Raw genomic sequence first — 8448 nt, forward strand, 5'->3', positions numbered from 1 at the left:
TTGAAGTGAAGTGAATCAACGCACTGAATTTCGTGCGCTTCGCGAAATTTGCGTTCGATCATAAAGCAGAGATTGGAACACGCTTGACCATTCCACGTTTGTACATCAATTCACGAACTGATTTAAGATTTTGATACCCCCATATAGGGTTCGGCATACGTAGCATATTAATGGTTGCCTTGCTCAATTTGTTGAAAACACCGTTTTAATGTGGCGAAGACAGAACTGTAAAACTACACACTTTTTGTGCAACTTTGTTGATACCGCGGATGCGGATCACAAAAGCCAATTTGGATTTTTCAAGCCCGTCGAATTGGCCGCATTTCTTTGCCACACAGCGCTCCTCCATCTCACGGCGTCCATCACGGAGTTTTCTTGTTTGATATCTCAGCATGCACCAAGTTTTCACGTTTACGGAGTGCAATCACAGCAGAGCGCTTTAGTTTACGTTTGATCAGGGTAGCAATTTGCTGACCTGCTCTTGCTGAACTGCAGCTTCGACTCGGGGACAGTAGCCAGCTTCCTGGAAGGTTGTCTGCCCTTTGCTTGCGGTTTCTTACCGGCCGTGATGGTAGTCCTCTTAACTTGTTACTTAGCACGTTGAAAAGGCGAAAGAAGTTTCGCCAAATGTTTGGAGCACATCGTAAATGAGCCACTCGATTTATAACATTTCTATAAACAATTTAATTAAATACTTTTTATACATAGATATGCTGCAACCATGCACTTACTTTCCCAAATTCCGTCCTGCTTATCGGCATAATTTTCCAAATATGCCTGCGCCTTCTTTGTTGGCTCGACATATCCTAAAAAGACATAAATTTACATTAAACAATAGAAATCGCAAAAATTAGCAAATAAATACTCGCTTTATTTTGTTTTGTTGTCAAATTTCTGAGAAATGTGAATTCACCACGATGCCATACAGAAAGAACAAGGACCAGGGATGTAATTTTAAGTAAACGTATTATTTTTGGAAATTGGTTGTTCGTTCGCTAGTTTTGAATACTCATTTGGGTAATGCATTTCTTGAGCTAGTTTTATAAGGCGTGTTTTGACCCAATGAATTTTCCTTTGAGTAATAACAAAAGATTCATAATTTATATTTGGAGTGGACTGTAATGCTTTTATTCTATGAACAAATCGAAACATGTAAGTTATTACTCGCAAAGCCTTTAACCAAGATGAAAAGCGATTTAAGATGTCTGGTTGGTTTTCCAAAGTATGTAGAGCTTCTACTTTACGTTCTTCGAGTGGGGCGACATTTTGTCGAAAAGATAATGGCCATTGGTCGGGGGGTTGGAGCAGCCATGCGGGTCCGTGTCATGATCTATTATTTTTATTGGCCAAATAATCGACATAAGAACGATTATGAGAAATGTAAACATAACGAAACTGTCAAAGCTAAACTTCAAAATGGGGGGGGGGGGGGAATTGCCAGAGATGAATATACGTAACCAATAGTTATTCAAGACACATGGCCACTATGAAAACGCCCACACTGACACGCGATAAAAGAATCGGTGGTCACATACCACGAGGCTATAAAAATATTTTTCCTTTTTGTAATTAGACACGGACAGAACAACACGCATCAGCCTCGCAAGAACGGATTTAGTTAGTTAGGATTTAACTAAGCAATTTATTATAGCTGACGACATTAGTTTGGTTAAAGTCAATCCTCAGCGTGCGTATACCTGGGGAATATACTTATCGGCATTGTTCCCCCACATTCCTTCCGGCAAATCCCCAACCAAGTTGTTACCTGTGGAAATAAAGAGTCTGTGGATATAAATTCTGGTCTATTCATTTGGCAGCAGTTAGACCACCGTACACCGGTAATCCCAAAATCATCAAACGTAAGTCAACCTTATTATTATCACCATCCCATTGGAAACGAGCTACCCAACAACAGTTTATCGAGATTCCTGTTTGGCCCGACAAGAAAAGGTCAATCAAATCATTGGCGCCCAACTAAACGGGTGAAAAAGAATAAGTTTTTGTTGAACAGAACCACACTTAAGCCCGGCATAAAATAACCGCGTGCTCAGCTGAGAGAATATAGCAATTTCATTATCGAATCAATTTAATACATCATAAAATTAGACCTGAGGAAAATATAAAATCTTTTAGTCGTTTTTCTCATTTTGTTGGTCACGAAATTGTACGCCGGTGAACCATACATATTCGAGTTTAATAGATTTTTGATAATTTTTTCTTTTAGAAATTCCGCTTATATAAATCATCATTTAGATTGAATCAAATAATTATATTTTGAATACATAATCACTGTAAATCAATATCGTCCTCAGTCTTCACACGACATGATTTAATTGATTTTTATTGGAGCTCGTTTTCAATAAAAATTTGTGTGGATATTTTGATTATTTATTTCCGCGGGGGTGAATGGTGATCGATCTGCGATGCGAACACCATTGATCAGCAGTCATAACCATTCTCGTTCAGTTCAGTTCGCCAATTTTGAAAAGCTAGTTAATTGAATTTTTTTAATCAAGTAACACCACACATCGACGGTCAAGATTTTTGAACCGATAATTTTTCTTTTCGTCTTTGGGTATAAGTTAAAGCAACGTAACCGATAACACGGTCAATATTAATTGAACCAAACTATTAATTTTTCTTTATTTTTTTGTAATTTCTTTGGGTATTCATTCCCAATAAAATTTGAAACTCGTATCAAATTAATCTCGTTTAACATTCTCAAACTGGTTGAATATTCTCAATCTGATTTGGTCTTCCGGTAAATTCGGGGGTGGATAGTCTTGATCTTTGTTGCGTACCTTGTTGGCGACAGAAGGGACCGAAGGAGATACAGGAAACACTCCCAAGTATTCAAGGCCTTCGCTGCATCCCGGGAGCAAACAACTTGGTCCATAAAAAGATTCGAGCTAGTGCGTTAAACGCCATTCTCAGCCCACGTTCGGTATAATACTACACAAAATTTTGGACCGAAAATCACACGAGATATACAAATAACTGAGCGTGAATTTTTTGTTAAACTAATTAGATTAAAAGCAATATTCAAATAGTGGTCGATTTATGCGGCATTATTTTTTTAAATTGGATATTCAAAACTAACATAGATTGGTTTTCGCTGATCAGGCTTAGACACAATCATAGAATAATAATAATAATAAACTGAAGTAAATGCGGTATTGATTTTAAATCGAGTACCGCCATCTTATAACCCAGACTATCATAGTACGGACTTTACGTCTACCGTTGGTAGAATTTTTTTAATAATCTGAATTTACAACTTGGTATTAGAGTCTTTGAACATGGAATTGTTTCCCATTCTCGATGCAACTTATTTGACAGACGAACAGCGACAGATCGAAGGGGAGATATATAACCTATATCCAGCGCCAGTTCAGTGGACCGACACCGAAATAGCCGCTCTCAATGGTAAAATATCTGCTTACGTGGGCCAACCATGGTTGATAAAATCCCATGCCCTACACCCAATGAATGAGTTGGAAATATGTGAGAGAGCATATCGGGAAGTGGAGGCGAATGAGGTGTTAACACCTCAGGGTCGTCTTCATCAAATGATACATTATTGTTATCGAACCGCTCGGTTAAAGTTAAAACCCGAGTCGGCTACATGCCAGGCAGATCTGATCAGAAAATTTCAGTCGAAGATTCGTGAGCTTCGGATGTCTTCACCGAATACGGGAATCCTGGGCGGTTCCCGATTAAGTTTGAACTCGACCTTGCATGGTTTTGAGAATGAACGGGGAACGATGAGTTCAACTCAAAATACTGTTTCATCCCAATATTTACCCTTAACCATACCAGATTCGATTCCAAACCCGAATATACCAACTTCGGTTCAGGCAACTGAACCACGGTATACCCTGACCACTAGTACGGTTAATTCAAATGCTCTACCAGCCGTTCTCAATTCAGTGTCAAACGGGACGGAACCAACACTCTCATTACACCAACTGTCCAAAATGGTGTCTGAGTTGTTGAGAACCCAAACACAGATGCAACAGCAAATGATCCGTGACCGGATTCATTTACAGACACCAATACCTGACGTTCGTGACATGAACCAAACCATGCCAACGACCCGAAATCATACCTGGATACCACCCTCGGTGGCACCTCCTTATGGTTATTTGGGTGGTCCTTCAACCTTACAAACTCAAACGATCAATACCTACCGTGGTCTTAGAACGTCACATATCCAAGAACCAATTAATCAACCATCTCATTTATATCAGAATTATTCGTTACCCGGTCCACCACAATCACGACCAAATCAAGCCACTGTATTCGACGAATCTGCCCAAGCGGATGCAATGGATAGGAAATTCCGAGGCTTACCATCATGGATGGGACGTGCTCAATTCGATGGCGTTCATGTGAACGAAAAATTTCTATCGGTTGAAGATTATTTGGCTATTATTGGCTCATTTCGATATAAGATTGGAGTACCCGACCACGAATTGGTTACGCGTTTGGTGCCCACACTCACGGGGGCCGCTCTACAATGGTACTTCACCGAACTGAGGAACTTCAGAGATTATCAAGATTTTTGCTCGAAACTTCGAGCTCGTTTCCTCAACAAACATACTCGGGCCCAAGTAATAATGTCATATGCACAGATTAAATTCGACCCACGTTCGCAAACACTGCTCACACTGCAGGGTAATTCCTGTGGTCTGGATGAACGGGACCACCTCGATATCATCATTGGTACCTCATCCGATCATCTGCGTGAACTCGTCCACACTAGATAAGTCCACACGTTGGAGCAATTGCGTGAGTTCGCTCAGCGAATCGCACCACATTCGTTCATTGTTGCCACACCCCGTCAGGAAAGAACCCGTTCGGATAGACAGCGATCAGCGCCACGGAAAATTTCGGCAATACATGATCCACCGGATGATTCTTCACCTTCGGAATATACCGCTTCATTTCCTGGGTCCGACTCCGACGACAGGGAATGTGCATACTTGAACAAGCAAAAGAACAAGCATCTCAGAAACGTAAGTATTCGAAACCAGTCGGAGATTATAAAAATGACAACAATCCAAAAGAGAATGATACGAAAGTAGGAACTATCGTCGACCCATTTCTCGTTGTTGAGGTCGACGAAAATGTACGATGTGCAAAATGTCTCGTGTGGGGCCATCACTTCAAAAAGTGTCGAACCCAACCGAATAGGGTGATCTGCTACAAATGTTCACGACCAGGAGTTACGTCTGATCAATGCCCGTGTTCAAAAAACGCGTAAGGGAGTCGATTGGGAATAGTGGTCCATCGTACTCAGAATCCACAACTTTATCTAAATCCACTGTCTCTAACAATCCGCACTCTACCGAAGTCCCTCTACAAATCGACAAATCTTCAGTCCCGAATTCCAGCAATAATTCTACTCTGATTCTTAATGAATCTAATCAAACTCAAAGGGATGGCAAAGAGCCATCAACTAAATGTTCTGAACGAACACTACCAATTACCAAACCTACTTCAGCTCCAGTCCCTACTCACCAGCAAGACGCAGTCAATCAAGTTAACCAACCACGACTCCGCGATGTTTTCTTTATCTCAGAGAAATGTTTTACATTGTCGCGATTATCTCACGGTTACGGTTAACAACCATTCTCATACGGTTTTACTCGATGGTGGAGCCGAAGTCACAGTAATTTCACAAACATTTTATGAGAAGTACAGATGGGGGCAGTTGCAACCTACCAAAACCTCCATTGGTCTTGCCGATAATTCGATTTCTTTTAAGGCCATTGGTAAAGTGGATGTATTATATACGGTCGGTAGTCTTACCCGACTGGTGCCAACTCTTGTCGTACCTATCTCACTGAAACACCCAATTATGGGACGGACATTCCTTGAGGCCTTCTTTTTCGAACTGGTGCAGAACCAAGAGAAAGTTCAACGATTTTTAAAACATACAGCCAAAGGTGATACTGAAGAAGTTGCATCCGCTAAAGTCGAAATGGTTAAGGCGGATAAATTTATTAATTTTTGTAACCAGCCACCAGGGAGTGGGAAAGAACAAGCTCAGGTATCTTCTATCAGTAATGATCTGGAGCCAATTGACGCTTCCACACTCGGTTTAGAGGGTGAACTAGATACCCCAAAAATAACGAGCGTCAGCCTTCCACATAATCTCACCCCAGATCAAAGACAAATGTTGGACGCCGTTTTCAGACTTTTTAATCCAACTCCCAAGTCTGGTCCTTTAAATGTCACTAATCAGATCGAACACGTAATTGATACGGGTGATGCAAAACCCATCATGAAACGCCAGTATCCAGTATCGCCATATGTTGCTGAACAAGTTCAAGCCGAATTGGATCGAAGAAAGCCCTTGCCGGTCACCAATTCTGGCTGTAAAGAAGAAAGACGGAACGTGTCGCGTGTGCTTGGACGCGAGAGAGCTGAATAAAATTACTATTCCAAATGCCTATCCAATTACGGATACTAACCAAATTTTAGTACGACTAAAGTCAGCTAAATTCCTAACCAGTATTGATCTGTCTCAAGCTTTCTTTCAAATTCCTTTGGCAAAATCGAGTCAACTGAAAACCGCTTTTGCATTCGGTAAAAGACTTTATGCTTTTCGTCGCATGACGATGGGGTTGAGAAATTCACCCGCCACATTAGCCATTCTCATTGATAAAATGTTCCGTGATTTGGTTCCACATGCATTTCGCATATGTCGATGGTTTCATAATTTGCACTTCGACGTTTGAAGAACACGTTAAGATATTGGCTATTGTTGCAAAACGTCTGGCTGGGGCCGGCTTAACCATCTCAACATCCAAATCGAATTTTTGTTGTAAACGATTGGAATTCCTGGGTTACGTTTTGTCTCAAGAAGGTCTATCTGCGAATCCATCTCGTATTCGAGCTATTGTTGAATTTGCACGGCCCAAAACGGCAAAAGAAGTCAGACGGTTCGTTGGTGCAGCAGGCTGGTACCAAAAATTTATTCCCAATTTCACAGCTCCCCTTTGTGAATTGTATAAAGGAAACCGAAAAGGACCCATTGAATGGAATACCGCTTCTGAACAAGCCTTTCTCAAACTCAAAGAGTGTTTAACTACCTCTCCCGTTCTGACTATGGCCGATTATTCAAAACCATTCAAGGTTTATACCGATGCCTCGCTTATCGCAGCGGGTGCTGTTCTAGTACAAGAACATGATGGGAATGAACGTGTGGTTCAGTATTTTTCTAAGAAATGCTCGAAAGCGGAACAAAATTACACAGCATCCGAACGGGAATGCCTAGCCGTTCTCTTAGCGGTCCAAAAGTTCCGTCCATATTTTGAGGGTCGTGAATTGGTTGTGGTAACGGACCATGCAGCTTTGCGCTGGCTACAAACTCTCAAAGAACCGACTGGACGTTTATGCCGTTGGGCGATCCGATTATCACCATACGATCTCAAAATTATTCATAAACCAGGAAAACATTTAGAATTTCCTGACGCCTTATCTCGTTATTTTGCTCTTCTCAACATCGTTCGTAGAAATCCAATTGACCTTCCGAGTAATTTTCACGTTAATCGTACCCCAATCACATCCGTGATCAACATTAACCCAAACACGTGCGATAAATGGTACAACAAAATGCATGCCATGGCCTCAAAACAACCATTAGATAGATATAAAATCGAGAACAACGTCCTATATCATCGATTGAAATTTTCCAATCAAAGTGCGGAAATACTGTGGACACTTTGTGTACCATCTTCTGACAGAGCAAAAGTCCTCGATGAAAATCATAACCAACATTCGCATCAGGGTGTTTGGAAAACTTATAGAGGTATCTCACAACGCTATTACTGGCCAAACATGTATGATTCCGTTTACCAGTACGTTCGGCAATGTGAACTATGCCACCGCATTAAACCAAGTAATGAGAGCACCAAAACACCTCACGGCGAACATAGAGAACCAAAACGACCGGGTAGACAATTATCGATTGACTTCGTCGGTAATCTGCCCATGTCTAAAAATCGTAACCAATGGATCTTCGTAGCCATCGACTGTTACTCGCGATATGTCTGGGCGCAGCCCATGAAAAACGCAAACGCCATATCCGATGAACGATTTTTTTTCGCTCTCTTGTTGAATGTTGGTAAGTGTTATTCAAAAAAACCACCAGCGTTAGACCTATTATTCTCGTTCGCGCAGACTCGCCTTTTTTTGAAAAACAACGTTCCGTTGCCACCGCTTTTTTGTTTAGTCGCCACGTCGGCGACAAGGTAGCGACGAAATTGCCACCAATAACGGAACAAAAACGTATATGGCGTGCTTCGCGAAAAAAAAAACAAATAAATGTTGCAAGCTTATATATGCCGCAAAGAAAAGCGAGAAGAGTAAATGACTCTTGCTTCGTATCCAAAAAGTAACTTGTGACAATCTTTTATCCAGGCGACGATATAATATTTA

Source organism: Rhagoletis pomonella, unplaced genomic scaffold (assembly GCF_013731165.1).
Source record: "Rhagoletis pomonella isolate Grant_MI unplaced genomic scaffold, Rhpom_1.0 Rhpom_scaffold_00002, whole genome shotgun sequence".
Taxonomy (NCBI): domain Eukaryota; kingdom Metazoa; phylum Arthropoda; class Insecta; order Diptera; family Tephritidae; genus Rhagoletis; species Rhagoletis pomonella.